The sequence below is a fragment of the Triturus cristatus genome, chromosome 4_1 (assembly GCF_964204655.1).
Source record: "Triturus cristatus chromosome 4_1, aTriCri1.1, whole genome shotgun sequence".
NCBI lineage: Eukaryota > Metazoa > Chordata > Amphibia > Caudata > Salamandridae > Triturus > Triturus cristatus.
This window is the reverse complement of record NC_140585.1, coordinates 486,241,611-486,257,637: the sequence shown is the minus strand read 5'-3', so window position 1 is coordinate 486,257,637 and position 16,027 is coordinate 486,241,611.

Sequence of the window (16,027 nt, the reverse complement as noted above, 5' to 3'; positions counted from 1 at the left end):
TTGCACATTTAGCATTTTGAATTCTGTCTGGATAGTACCTTTTCTTAGCTTGATAGCTGACTTGTATAATCTGTTAATTTTCTGCAGGTGAAGTTTGTCTTGTTTGGTGTTAGTTTTGAGCCAGGTATGTTGCAGCTTTCTAATTTGTTTTTTTATGTCTTTTATCACTATGTTTATCCAAGGTGTTTTTTTTCCGTTTGTTCTGTTGTGTGGTTTTGAGTGGTATCAGGATTTCAAAAGCTTCCTGAAACCACTCATATCGTTTTTTAACAGAATTTATTGATTCCAGATTTGTACTGGATGTTAGTTGTCTTTCTAAGTTTTCCAAATGGAGTTTGTTCCAGGGTCGATAGGTAGATGGATGTAAGGTAGTTTTAGGTGAGTCGCTTAGTGTTGTTTTATGTTGGAAAGCAAGCAAGTAGTGGTCTGACCATGTGAATGGAGATATAGTTTGATAGGTAATTAGTTTGGTATTAGGAAAAATGACATCTAGGATATGTACAGCGATGTGTGTGGGTTTGTGGGCAATCTGAGGCAGGTTTAGTGCTTCCAGGCCAGTGCCTATTGTTTTTAGATGGGTCATATTGGGTTTGTCAAACCAAATGTTGAGGTCACCCAGCATGCATAAGTTGGGGTGTATTGTGATCAGGTTTGAAACTGTGCCTAGAAGTGCATCTGGGAATGTCGCCTTGCTAGGTGGAGGTCTGTAAAGGAGCAGGAAGTTACAGGAGGAAGACGGTGTTGGATTGCATCTAGTGAGAAGAGCCTCACAATTCTTTTTGGTGATGTCGTCAACTTTAGTGATAGGTAATGTTTGCCTCAACACAACAGCTAGACCACCTCCTTTTTTGCCGACACGATTTTGGGTGATTGTTTGATAGCCTAGAGGAACGGCTTCATGCAGGACTGGAGCCGTATCATCTCCCAACCATGATTCAGTTACGAATTGTATGCCTGGTTTTACATTGGTGAGAAGGTCGTAGATGTGATTTTTTTTTTAGAGAGGTTTCGAGCATTTATTAGTAGACTGCTTAGAGAATGGGCTTTGGTGATAGGGAGACTTTGTTTTGCAGAAGAGTGATTAGTATTGTGTGGGTTTGTAGCAGGTGTGTGTTTAGTGCTGGTATTAGCTGTGTTAGGATAGCAATTGTGATGCTATTCTGTATCATGTTTCTCATCCAGCATGGTAAGAAGGCATTTTGATGGTTCTGCATGTGTAGGTGGTGGAGACGGTGGTTGAGAGTGAGTTGGTGTGCTGTATTGTTTTGGTGGTGTAACATTGTAATGCAGTAGACATGGGGAAGTGAAGTTGTGAGGTGTGGCACGTCGCTTATATTGTTTGCGTGTGTTTAGGGCAGAAGGTGTATGAGTCAAGGGTGGTGGTGCAGCATGTGGGTAATGTAGTAAGGTTCTAAATTGTCCAATGGATGAGAGGTGTTTGGAAGAGAGTTGCTGTGTTGCTGTATCCGTGTTAGGTGTGGTGGAAGAGAGAAAGCTTGGCATTGGTGTTTGTTCCTTTGTTTGGTTTGAAAGGTGGGTGTATGTTTGTATTTTGTGACGGTAAGTATTATAAGGTGTTGCACTTGCAAGATCTTGTTGTGTTGGTGTGCGTGATATGTTTTGTTTTTGAGTAGTAGTAAAAAGAGGCGCTGGTGTATTTGTTTCATGCAATGGATTTGTTTGTATGGTATTGTTTGTGAGAGGAGGTTGTAAGGTAGAGGGGGTGGTGATGTGTTATGAGTAGAGTGTATGTTTTGTGTAGAAGGGAATGAAGTAGAGGTAAGAGTGTTTGTCTTAGACTGGTTTGTTGCAAGAGTTAAAAGTATGATGTTGTGCAGTGTATGTGTTGTACATTTGTGTTATTATGGTACAAGGAAGAGGAAGGTGTCGGTTGGACAAATGATGGATGGCTTATATGTTTGTTAGTGATAAAAAGTGGTCTGTTAGGAGTAATTAGAACAGGGAGTGTGTGTCTGGCTGGGATGTAGTTAAGTATGGTGTGGAATGGAGTTGTGTTAGTGACAAGTGGATTGGTTTATGGTATAGGATAGAGTTGTGTATTGTTGTAGGTGATGGCATAAATTTGCGGTAGCTGGGATAGAAGGGTGTATAGGTGTGGTTTGTTTGGTTTTGTTGTGGGTGCTGAGACATGGATTTGTGCCCAATGTTGGTTTGGAGTAAGTGTGTGGTGTACATTTGGTGTGGTGAGTGTGTTGCTCTGTTTGTGGATGTGGATGATGTGGGCTGGGTATTACTGACTGGGAAAATGGGCAGCATTTCCGGCCCTAGTTCCAACCAGTCTTGAACAGGCTCAAACAGGCAACTGCCCTTGTCCTCTCCGCCCTTAGCCATGACGCCCGGGATGAGACGCCCTAAGCCTTGGCCTTTTATAGCCCTATTATTCAGGGGACCCCTTCAGGCAATGGGAGCCCTAACCCTAACATTATCCAATCACAACACTAGCCCTAAAATCTAGAACAATTAGGAGACCAGGACCTTACAGCGAATCTTATCCCTAGTCCAAGCACCCAATCAGTTTCAAAAACCCTGATCTCTACATCCAATAGAGGCCCTAGCCCTACCAGTAGTCCCAACCCAAGTCCAAGCAACCAATGACACAGGAAGCCCTAGTCCCAACTTCCAATAGAAAGCCTAACCCTACTCTTAGTCCCACACCTAGTCCAGCAACCAATCACACCATAAGCCCTAATCGCTACTTCCAATTAAAGGCCTAACCCTAGCCCTAGTCCCACCCTAGTCCCAACAACCAATCACACAGGAAGCCCTAGTCCCTACTTCCAATAGAAATCCTAATCCTAGCCCTAGTCCCAAACTGACATTGAGTCACAGACCCAGAAACCAATCATAACCCTCAGATACCCAACCAATGAGTACACTAACCCTAATCCAATAGAAACACTAGATACAACCACCAATTAGTGTACACATGTACTAACCAGTAGCAGACTATATAAGGTACTAGCGACCTCAGACAAGGTTTGCTGGCCAGGGATTTAGAAGTTGTTCCTCTATTCAGAAATCTCCTAGGAGACAGACAGGCTCAATCCACACTTTGGACTTCTGCAGGTAAGGGCCTAACAAACTTTTCTTATTACAATACTGTTTGTATAAAGCTTTACTCCCTCTCCTGGCCAAATAACGAAGTGCAAAGTCCCTGTTAAACACAGTTTATACAACAGATTACTGCTGTCTCAGAGCACCCTCTGATGTAGAAGTAGCCCTGTTGCTAAGGGGTGATAGGGGGCTGGTTTCAACCACTTGCTAACACAAAATAGAAGCTGGAGGTGGACTGCTTAACATACAGGTCTTAGCACAGAGCAAGGGAGAAAAACGGAGGGAAAAAACTGATAGTCACGGGGAATGAGAGGGAAAAAATACAGAGTTAGGTCTGCAAATCCCACAATTCAACAGGTTAGAAAGGAGACAGTCACAGGCAAGGAAGACCCACAAGTTTAAACACAAAACAGGTGATAAAGTATGCAATCACGGGCACGTTAAAACTACAATTTTAAACTGTAACAACCACAGGCAAAGACAGTTATAGAAAATAATTATGCAATCACAGGTAGGGAAAATCGTTTTTAAATTGTTACGAAAGAGACAGCACTATTGTGCCTCCCTACCACTTCCTGGACTCTGCTGCTTCACTGCAATCTGGGGCACAGGTAGACTGCAACGCACCAAAATGGCTGGGAAAGTTTTGGGATGCACCCAGCAAGGCCTTAAGGGGTCTGGGCAGGTTTGAGAGGAGGGCTCAGGGTTGCCTGGGAGCTGAATAGCAAATCAGTAGGCCTAGGTTTGCTGGCCTGGGGGTGGGGCTGGGGCTGGGGAGCTGCTCCTCTATTCAGAAATCTCCTAGGAGACAGACAGACTCAATCCACAATTTGGACTTCTGCAGGTAAGGGCCTAACAAACTTGTCCTCTAACAATACTGTTTGTATACAAATTTACTCCCTCTCCTGGCCAAAAATTGAAGTGCACAGTCCCTATTAAACACAGATTAAACAGCAGATTACTGCTGTGTCAGAGCACCCTCTGTTCTCTCTCTGATGTAGAAATATCCCTGTTGCTATGGGGGAAAGGAGGGCTGGTTTTACCTACTTGCTAACACAAAATGGAAGCTGGGGGTGGATTGCTTAACATACAAGTCTTAGAACAGGGCAATGGAGAAAACGGAGGGAAAAACAGATAGTCACGGGGAATGAGAGGGAAAAAACTACAGTTAGGACTGCAAATCCCACAATTCAACAGGTTAGAAAGGAGACAGTCACAGGCAAGGATGGCCCACAAGTTTAAACACAAAACAGGTGATAAAGTATGCAATAACGGGCAGGTTAAAACTACAATTTTAAACTGTAACAACCACAGGCAAAGACAGTTAAAGAAAAAAAAATGATGCAATAACAGGTAGGTAAAATCATTTAATAAATTGTTAGGAAAGGGACAGCGCTAGTCTGCCTTCCTGCCACTTCCTAAAACTTTGCTGCTTCACTGAACTCTGGGGCAAAGGTAGACTGCAACTCACAAAAATGGCGGGGAATGTTTTGGGACGCACCCAGCATGGCCTTAACCCCTTCAGTGCCACGCCCTTTCCCCGCCCTGTGCCGGGCGTTACATTAGCGGGCGGGGTTCATGACGAGATAGTCTCGTCATGGGCACAGCGCAACCGTGCTCCATGACGAGACTATCTCGTCATGGGCACTGAAGAGGTTAAGGGGCCTGGGCAGGTGTGAGAGGAGGGCTCAGGGTTGCCTGGGTGCTGAATAGCCAATCAGCAGGCCTAGGTTTGCAGGCCTGGGGGTGGGGTTAGGGCGGGGGAGCTGCTCCTCTATTCAGAAATCTCCTAGGAGACAGACAGTCTCAATCCACACTTTGGACTTCTGCAGGTAAGGGCCTAACAAACTTATCCTCTAACAATACTGTTTGTATAAAACTTTACTCCCTCTCTTGCCCAAACAATGAAGTGCACAGTCCCTATTAAACACAGCTTAAACAGCAGATTACTGTGATGTAGAACTCTCCTTGTTGCTAGGGGGGAAAGGGGGCCTGGTTTCACCCACTTGCTAACACAACATAGAAGCTGGGGGTGGACTGCTGAACATACAGGTCTTAGCACAGAGCAAGGGAGAAAAACAGAGGGAAAAACTGATAGTCACGGGGAATGAGAGGGAAAAAACTATAGAGTAACAACAACAGTCACTCTAACAGTCAAAGTCATTACATCTCACAGCGTGCTTAGACTTATGAGAAGAAGTTAATGAGCGCTAGACGGTTATCAACTCCTTTCTCTTCACTGCTATCATCATCATTTGGTATTTCAGGATCCTCACCTGGTGGCTCCTGCTGGTCTCCATCCTCTGCGATGAGAGGGATGTTCAGTCACAATGTAAGGTTTTGGAGCATGCAGCAGGCGATGGCGATCTGATACACCTTCCCGGGTGAATAGAAGAAGGCTCCTCAGGCTTTTCCAGACATCTGAATCTGGGCCTTCAGGCGCCCAAAAGCCCCCTCCACTGGCTGTCTTGTTCTACCATGGACATCATTGAAGCGGACTACACTTGGCGTTGCTGGATTCCTCAGTGCTGTTAACAACCATGTCTGGTTGAAATACGCTGAGTCTCCTGGACAGAAGACACACATATGTGCAATAATAAGTCACACATTTGCAGAAGATGCAACCTGACATCACACATACAAAGGTTGGACACATCATACTCACGAACAAGCCAGTCTCTCTCTAGTAGTAGTTGTGACATCAACTAGTGTATGGTGCTGTTCTGCAGTATGAAAGAGTCATGGGCAGATCCTGCGAATCTGGCACAGATGTGTGAGATGTCTAAATCCGCTAAACATGCCACTTGCACGTTGAAATAAAGTAAGTGCTTCCTGTTACTATAGACCTGTTCTCTGTGTTGTGGTGGTATTAAGGCAATATGAATGCCATAAATAGCTCCAACCACATGTGGGATGTGACCTAAGCCATAAACGCCTGGGGAACTGAATATAGCTGTACATGTGTCTCATAAGTGCTGAAAGCACATCACGTAGCTACCCTCTGAACATAGGTTGAGCCATTCCACCAGATATAGCCACAGTGTACTGAAATTAGCCTGTGGCCAGGAAATACAGTGCTGCCATGAGTTTCACCATTGGTGACCGAGATGTGGGACAGGTCCTCCAAGGACATAAATGATGCTCCAACTGGTCACATAGATCATGTATTGTCTGCCTATTGAGACAAAACCTCCTGGTGATGTCTCTTTCTTTCATAGTATGTAAGTCTGGAAATGGCCGGAATACTGGAGGCTGTCGTCTCCTCGCTCTGCCAAGGTATCTATGTGTGGAGTGTACACACATATGGATATTGATCACAGTGTCCACACTAACATATACCAAGACACAGCCAAAAGTGATTTGAACAAACAGTACTGCATATGTGAGCAGTACACGGCATTTGACATCATAATTGTATGAAATACAAAAGATATAGCAAATTCTTGTATGAGACAAGTGGATGAGATGCCTGACAAATATGTGGATGATACGTGTCCCCGATTGACCACTGTTGTGGGAGAGCCCATTCCTGGCAGAAGACAGCCTAAAGAATAACATTGACTTTCCCCAATATATACGGAAGTCCCCTGGATGAATCAGATCAATTGCCATTATTAAAAGTTCCACCTATCATCCCCAATCTGGACTCCACATGTGTCTGTAACAGCACTGTGCACATAATAAAAACTTCATTTGGATGGTGGACACCGTCATGTTGTGGAGTCTGCATTGCACACATTACTACCGTCACCGCTGGTGTACATTGCACCACGGTAATTCTGTGTTCATGGACAGTCATGTACAACACTAACATGTGAGTAATGTATAGGCAGAGGAATGGTGTCAGACATCAAGTGAAATGTTCCAACATATATGTAGTGGCAGTGATGCACTTAGAAGATTGTTTTAAACTGTGGTTTTCAACACTGACATGCTGGATGCCTGATCTCACCACTGGGACATGCAGGATCACGGAACTCTGCCAGATTCAAATAATCGAGCTGTAGACAGCTTTATCCACGGTGACCAAAGCCGTAGGCTAGTGGTGGTTATTGTGATGTTGCAGTTCAAGGGATGTGTCCTCCTACAGAGGTGACCACCTATGTGGGTGCCTGACCTCGCTTATCAGACATGCTCATTTGCCGACCACTGGCTAATGTGAGCTGTGTGGTAGGTGGGTTCAACCACTATCTTAAAGAAGCCATCGGTGGACCCGTCGGACTTAAACAACTATCGCTCAATATCCAACATCCCCACCATGGCCAAACTCTTAGAAAAATGTGTCTACACACAACTTGGCAATCACATAGATTAATTCAACCTGCTCAACCAATACCAATCAGGCTTCCGGGCAGGTAACAGTACGAAATCAGCCATGAACCACATATTAGATGACGCACTAAAAATCATTGACCAAAACAAAGCCTGTTTACTAATCCTGCTTGACTTATCCTCGGCCTTTGACTCCATCAAACACCACTACTTGCTAGTTCTCCTGAAATACAGAATAGGATTATCTGGCTCTGTGCTGACTTGGTTCACCTCTTTCCTCCAAAATAGATCACAAAGATTCAAGGTCAATCAATCCTTATCCAAACCCATCCTAGTCACCTTAGGAGTACAGCAGGGATTATCCCTCTCACCTACACTTTTCAAACTTTTCATGGAACCACTCACCGAACCTATCAGCGCCTCTAAGGTCCATTATCACATGTATGCAGATGACACACAACTCTGCATAAAGATCCACTCACTTGAGGACATCAAATCTCTCAACTCAACGCTTCAAAAAATGCAGACCTGGTTGGCAGAAAAACATTTGAAACTAAACACCCTCAAAACTGAATTACTCTTAATCGCTCCCCCTAACCTATCGACCACCATCCTTGATTGGCTGAATCACCTAACAGCACTCAAAGGTCAACCACTCATTATCGACTCAGCGAAATCGCTGGGAGTAACGCTGGACAGGAATCTAAACATGAAGAAACACATCAGCGCCTCTACAAAGGGGGCACATTTTCAGATGAACACCTTGAGAAGACTGAAAGCCTTCCTGCCCGCAAATGACTTCAAACAGGCAGTTCAAGCTCTAGTAATCCCAAGAGTGGAATATGGGAGTGTTGTTATTTGTGGCCTTCCTAGATTGACGACGGCCCCTCTGAGAGCTTCAATCAGCACAGCTGCTAGACTCATCACAGGCTCCAAACGAAACTGTCACATCTCCCCAGACCTTAGAGCCCTTAACTGGCTACCTTTTGAGGCTAGAATTCATCAGAAAATTACATGCATGACGCACAAGCCCTACATCACAATACTCTGAGTTATCTAGCTCAGAAACTGGTGCTCTCTTGTGGTAACAGAACCACCAGGAGCTCCAGGAATCTCCTTCTGAAACCACAACGATTTGCCAAGAAGAAAACATACAACCGGACCTTCTCAGGAATGGCTCCCAGGATCTGGAATGCTTTGCCCCCAGAAACGAGACAGAACCCCTCTACTGCCTCTTTCAAAAATGAAGTGAAATCTATTCTCATGGCTAAATTTACTTGAACTATTTATATATTTGTGTAATTTATTTGCGAGCTAGTTTTAGTTACTACTCTATATAAGACTCACCCTTATTTTTTGCTATGTTTGTCTCTGTTTCTTACATCACTCTTGTAAAGCGCTCTGATAGCCACACGGTTCTTGTTCGCGCTATATAAAACCTTCAAAATAAAAATAAAATAAAAGTAACCACTGCGGCCGGAGACATAGGCTAAAATTGGAAAATGCAACTGTTAAGGTCTAATGGCTGTGGCCGTCTTCACAGAAGACCGCCTATGTGACGTACTTATAGGTTGCGGTTTGGAAATCAAATCACTTGCCTCCAGACACTGCCGCTTTCAAAACCCCCTCATCATCAGCTGCAGTTTACCACCTCTGGGAGCTGTCATGGCATGATGTAAAGGGAGCAGGATCCCAGTCTTCACTCCAGAAGAGCTGGAGACCCTGGTGAATGAGGTCCTTCCCCTATATCCCTAGTACTATGGCTCAACAGAGGAGCAGGTGAGCACTGCTAATACAGTATGTACTCTGCAACATTTATCCTATCCTATCCCATGGGCCATACAGTGGCTGAGTCCCAGACTGATATCAGAGTTTTGTAAGTCAGATAGTGGGGCTCCAACATGGGACAATTATGTCATGGGTCATGTGGCACTGTACTTTGTGGACTTCACATCATCGTGATGTGTATACAGTCCTAAACCCTACACCGATTGTATGCACATATCTATGCATGTATAAATCTGTTGTTGCCAATTAAGATGTAGCAAATCAGTTATTGACAGGTGTGCTAACAAATGTACCAACCTTACACCCTAACATGTGTATGTTTCCTGTGAGTATCATGTGAGGATTATGTGAGTATTATGTACAGCCCCACAAATCACTCAACACACACAAGGCCACACTAACCTTTTGTCAGGGAGATATCAACACCTCACAGACCCCTTCACAGTGACCCACAACAGTAATGTCATATATAGCATGGCCACTAGATGTACTGTTAGGTATGGGAATGTGGGAATATGATTGTCATGTGGGAACAGTATGGTCAGCATACAGAGGGCAAACACTGACAATGATTTGTGCCCTGTAGGACCCATGGCCCAGGCTGTAGCACAGTTTATTTGCCATTAAAACTGATGCACAGAGTACTCTCCCTGTAGATCTGCCAATCCTCAGATGTGGCCTGAATCAGTATAACAAGACCGTGAGTTGGCCTAATTGCACCTTATATTACTACACTTGGTATGGTGCAATATGAGAGTCTCAGACCCCAGACTACTGTCCATTGACCCAGAACTCATGAAATTCAGGAAGCTTCTTAAGATCTGGCTATTTGCTCAAGCTTATTATTAATTCATGTGTAGGACAGATTAACACAGCCTCAGCTATCCTAAACCTAGCGCCAAGAAACCAATCGGTGAACGTGCGCTCTATAAATAATTGTTAACATAACATAACATTGGCACATATTTTCACTGTGTGTCATTGTCTTAGGACAGGCCCCTTACTCCCACATGTCTGGAAATTTACTGTCATATGAGTGATGCTATGATTGCACAGGAACATTGCTCATGTGAAACATGTTCACTACAAATAGTTAGTTACATCTGCAGTGCAGTTCCAAAGTATATCACCTGCTGTGTAATAATGTGCAATCTTGCAGTATGTTCAATGGTATGTTGATGTCGTCCCATACATACTGCCACATATGGCATATGGTGTGTCCTGTGATGCCAGGAGTTCCCACATAAACCCATGCAGATGTAGTATTATGTCCAAATTAGTAGATCACTGATACTTAAAGTGGGAGTTCACAATTACACACATGGCAGCCCTTTGATTGTGACCCCAAACTTTCAATGTACTCAATACAATTGTAGCACTGATGTCTAGGATTTGAATCAAGTCATTTGTTCAGACTGTTCAGGTGTCAGTCCAGGGCTCCACCACTACTGTAGTCTTCAGGAGCAGACAATGATGTGCTGCTTTACATGGTAACACGTTTCAGAGCACATGAGGCATTGGCCGGGGCTACGGGATATGAGTGGTCTGGCATAGTCAGTATAGGCATGAGCAGGATGGAGGGTAGTACTCAGAGGTCTTTAACAGTATGCAGTAATGGTTCTTGTAGTGCTCAGCATGTGCGCTTCAAACATTTAATGTGTGCAATGTTGTTAGATGGCTATGCTAGCTGTGTACTACCTTTGTGTCACCCTAGCAGATGAATATCTTGCATGTCTACTTAGTTTCTTTATCTATGGTATCCATACAGGTCAATGCCCATCGATGGTGTCCATGTGGAAAGCCTTCACCTGGTGATGCGGATTGCTGGAGGTTGCTCATCAGTGCAGTGTTCACTGGAGAAAAAGCTGGGAGGACCTGAGACACTGGACCAGTATGGTCATGGATGTGGAGGTGAAGCTGGGGATGTCCTTCCCAGGCAGAAGGGGGACGTGCCGGACCCTGACTCCTCTAATGGCCCGCATACTGGCAGTAGCATACCCGGACCTTGATGGGCAGTTAAAAGCCCAACAGCAGCAAGGAGGTTATGAGTACTGGCCTGAGTAAAACATTATGCATAACCCACTATCTATTGCTACAGGCAGCTATTTCCCCTTCAAGCTTGAAGGTGACTCATGCCCCATGCAATCGGAGCATTATAGCATGTGTAGCTCTGGTAGTAGGTACATGGTGTTGAGCACAGACTATACTGCATGCGACCAAGAACTAAGCAGGGTCCAGTCAAATTTGTGTTTCCATAGTTGAACAGCCATATGGCTGTCTAATGTCTCAGATAACCTACATTATCTATTGATGTCATGTGTGACAGTGGTCCCAAACAGGTCACTTGTCACCCTTGTGTCTGGAGTGATGTTCCCTCAATACTGTGTCTCATGTGGTGGTAGACCACTTACTTGTGGCATGGCATAATACACTTTGGATGCAGACAGAGTGTACTACATCCCCTTTGTAAGTGGGGATGAACAGTAACATGAGGTGGCTAACACCACTGTTGCCATCTGTTTCGATCCCTACATGCTGGTATGTATACCTTTACGTGTTACAACAGTTCCATACATGATCTGAGGTCTACAAGGTTTTCAGTCAGAATCCAGCATATTTGTATGTGTTGGCCAATGTGTACATGCCATTATAATTCAGTGATGGGTATACAGAGTGGGTTTAACTACAAACAGGGGTGTGTAGACATGGATGGGTGAGTCACCATACCTAAGAACATTGATGGAAGTCATTAGCCAGATCAAACTTTTGAGGCAATGAAGCACATGGTTGGAACAATTTCAAGAATTTCAGCCAATGTAACTTAACATGCCATTGAGAAGGGTGTATTTAGTCAGGTAGGATGCACGTGTGCATTTGTGGAGGGTCATTCTGTGGCTGGTGATATGCATCAGGGTGTGATATGCTGACATGTTGGGGTCATATGTGTCTGTCAGCATTCAGTACTATATTGGTATTTGTGTTTGCGAAACATGGAAGGTACAGTGAATTCCCTTCCCTTGTGAACACGATTAAGACCTCATTTTGGGATGTATATCTCCTAAGCCTCATGTATCTTTAGTGTTCTAATGGCATTGAGATTTGCAATGTGAAAAAGGTGTGCTCACATGAACCAATCTTGACTGGGGATGTTCCTAGGCAGACTGATGTACAATGTTTCTTTGTGCTGAAATATCTCACCAGCTGGAGCCACATTGTCTCCATTCTACTCTTCTGTACTAGATGTGATACCTAGATAAGCTGCTCATGTGCCCCTTTCAACTGTGTCATCTGACAGTAGGCAGATGTGAAGGTGTTGCTTGGGAAGTGTGTACAGTGCTGAATGGCACTTCCATGTCAACTTCTTCTTGGTAGTCACATATTGTTGCAATATAGCTGTAGCAGGTGCCTGGCAGTTCTACATATTGTAGGTTAGGGGCACCTGACCATTTGCTGATTGCAGGGTCTTGTGTGGATAGGTAGTAATGCATTCCATGTGGGCCTCCCATTTGATGACATCAGGTAACAATGGTATGCTACAAGAGCCTAGGTTGACAGGGTGATGACATCTCCTGCTAGACACAGGTGGGTGGATTTGGGGCACGGTAATACATGCAGTTGGAGCTGAATGTGGTTATGACACCATTATGTGTGTATGTGCACAGGTCATGGAGCCAATGTGTAGTAGAAAATAAATTCCTAGGCAACTGAACAAATAATAATCACTCAATAGTGTAAAGCTCAGTGTAACACAACCAAAACATGTGTAATATTATCCCAAAAATATTTAATTTTCACATATATCAGTTCATAATAATCACATTTATTATTAAAAAATATCAACAATGTACACAATATTCAAAACATTATGTCACTTCATAAAACACATAAAAAATATACATAAAACATCATGTGTGTGGCAGTAGTTAAATCTTTGACATGCGTTTCGGCGTAAAGGACGCCTTCATCAGGAATTGCCACAAAAATTCTCTAAAAAATGATAAAAATATATACTAAGTATCAACAATAGAAATACTCTTATTGATTACTAAACATAGCTATTTTAATCACATTTGAGATGGATACAAATATATTGCATACTTTTTTTATATATATATATTTTAGTGCCATATTGTTTTACAATTCTATCATTGGAATCAACTACTAAAATATAGAAAAAAGGCAAGATACAGAATAGAAGTTAGAGAAAATAGACTTAGGATGATTCTATTATTTACATATTGTCATATTATTGCATTGACCCTATCTATATACTTACTTCAAAATGGTAATGTGGTATCCAGATACCGACACGATCTGTCGTGTATCACTTAACTGCAGAGGTACGGTCACATTGTTTTGACCTCTAGATATATTAGAACCTAAAAACATTTCATATTATCATATTAAGGATAGCACGTATACACCAATACTTTTCATGATCAATGATATAGAGCAATAGTCAACTAAATTGTTATATGTGAACTCTAAAAGTTTCCATTTCTCTTCCCGAAGAGTATTACAAAGAAGGCCATTAATTTTTATCAATGTAAATATAAACTGACTTCTATTGGTGTTGTTTTACTCAAAATGATAACATCGAAGGTTCACGATTACTTGCCAAAGTATATTCAATTGGTGGCCTTTAGCTGATATGTCTGCCAATTCTATTCTCCCAAAGATAAAGGTTGGTGAATTTATTCTGAAAAGTACATATTTTGTGATTATAGATAGTGTCCTCATTTTCTTCCATTTTAAGTGTGTAAGTGAACAAATCTATTTTATGTATACCTGATGCAGCCAGAAGTGATATTCTAATAAATTCACACCCCCGAAGATAAAAAGTTCTGTATTTGTCATATCGGGTCAGTTGCTTACAGATATACTATAGAAAAATAGAAAATGCTATTAGATTATATATCCCTATCTATATAATCATTTTGAATAAACAAAAAATGGCTTATTATCATAGAGAGTTACCTGATTAAAAGATGAGTACACCGTATTGATAGCGAACTTATGTGATTAAGAATTATACAGCTTCTAGAAAAAATCACAAAAGGAGACTCATAACTATGTATATTACTCATGTTTGCACTTAAATTGTAAGTGAACTCAAAAAAAAGAAAAAAATGTTTTTGCTCGTTCTATGTGTGATTCACAAATTGTATAGATAAAAGAAATAAAAAAATCTTTTTGGTTTAAAAACTATAAAGGACTGATAGTGTACTCATAATGATAATGGTACAATGTGAAATGACATTTGGCATGTTGTTCTGGCAATACGGAATCTAAATAGATCAGTCATTTAAATATATAGGCCGGTTTAGAGGTTTGCTACCTTTCATTTATCTTGTCCTCTCCCTCCTCTAGGGCCTTAATTTATATAGGGAGAACCTTTGTTTCAATTTAAAACCATGAATATATGCAGGCATATGGATACATTACAGTAATAATACATACCCTAACTAGATGTACCTAGTGTACATAGCATGTATGTAGGCGTATAGACAAGAATCCCCCTGGGAAAGAGCCAACCCCATTACCTGATGTGAGAGAATGAAGGACCCCATCTTGGTCTAGAGTTGGACACCCCTCAACTTCCACCTGGAGAACAACAACGACTGCAACACCAGCACCCTGCTCGACAACCTCGCCAACCTTGGACTCAAGCAGCTGGTGTCCACCCCCACCCACCTCGCCGGACACACACTCGACGCCATCTTCTCATCCAGCAAAGACATCGCCTTCAGCCACGCCACAGAACTCCACTGGACGGATCACAGATGCATCCACTTCAGAAGAACGACGATCCATCACCACCAGCAACAGGCTGCCCGAAGAAGCTGGAACAAGATCACAGCCGACCAGCTCGCCGCCTCCCTGAGCCAGCACCCTCCGGCCAGCTCAGCGAACCCCAGCCAGGCCGCCGACAACCTCACGAAGTGGATCAGCGACTGCGCGGACGAACTCGCCCCACTGAGGACCCCGCCCAGCAGACCCGGCAGCAAGAGAGCCCCATGGTTCACCGACGAACTCAAGAGCTCCAAGAAGAACTGCCGCGCCCTCGAGAAAGCCTGGAGAAGGGAACCCATGCCGGACAACAGGACCACCCTCAAGCTTGCCACCCGGAAACACCACCAACTGATCCGCATCGCCAAGAAGACGGCTTTCAAGAACCGACTGGACAACAACGCACACAACTGCAAGGAACTCTTCAACATCGTGAAAGAGCTCTCCAACCCCAACGCCGGAAGCAACGACATCACCCCTTCGCAAGACCTCTGCAACTCCCTCGCCTCCTACTTCCACAACAAGATCGCGGACATACACAACAGCTTCAGCACCCATCCGACCCACGCCACGACCGCAGTAACGCCACCCACCACCACCCTCCGCGCCTGGACCCCGGTCAACACCGAAGACACCGTCCACACGATGAACTCCGTCCACTCCGGATCTCCGACCGACCCCTGCCCTCACCACGTCTTCAACAAAGCCGACCCCTGTCATCGCACCCCACCTGCGGGACATCATCAACACCTCATTCGACACCGCCACCTTCCCCGAGAGCTGGAAGCACGCCGAACTCAGCGCTCTACTCAAGAAACCTACAGCAGACCCCACCGAACTCAAGAATTATCGCCCCATCTCTCTACTCCCGTTTCCAGCCAAAGTCATCGAGAAAACCGTCAACAAACAGCTGGCCGCCTTCCTCGAGACGAATGGATCCCTCGACCCATCGCAGTCCGGATTCCGTGCCAACCACAGCACCGAGACCGCCCTCATCGCCGCCACTGACGACATCCGAGCCCTGATGGACAACGGGGAAACAGCGGCCCTCATCCTCCTAGACCTCTCCGCGGCTTTCGACACGGTCTGCCACCGCACCCTA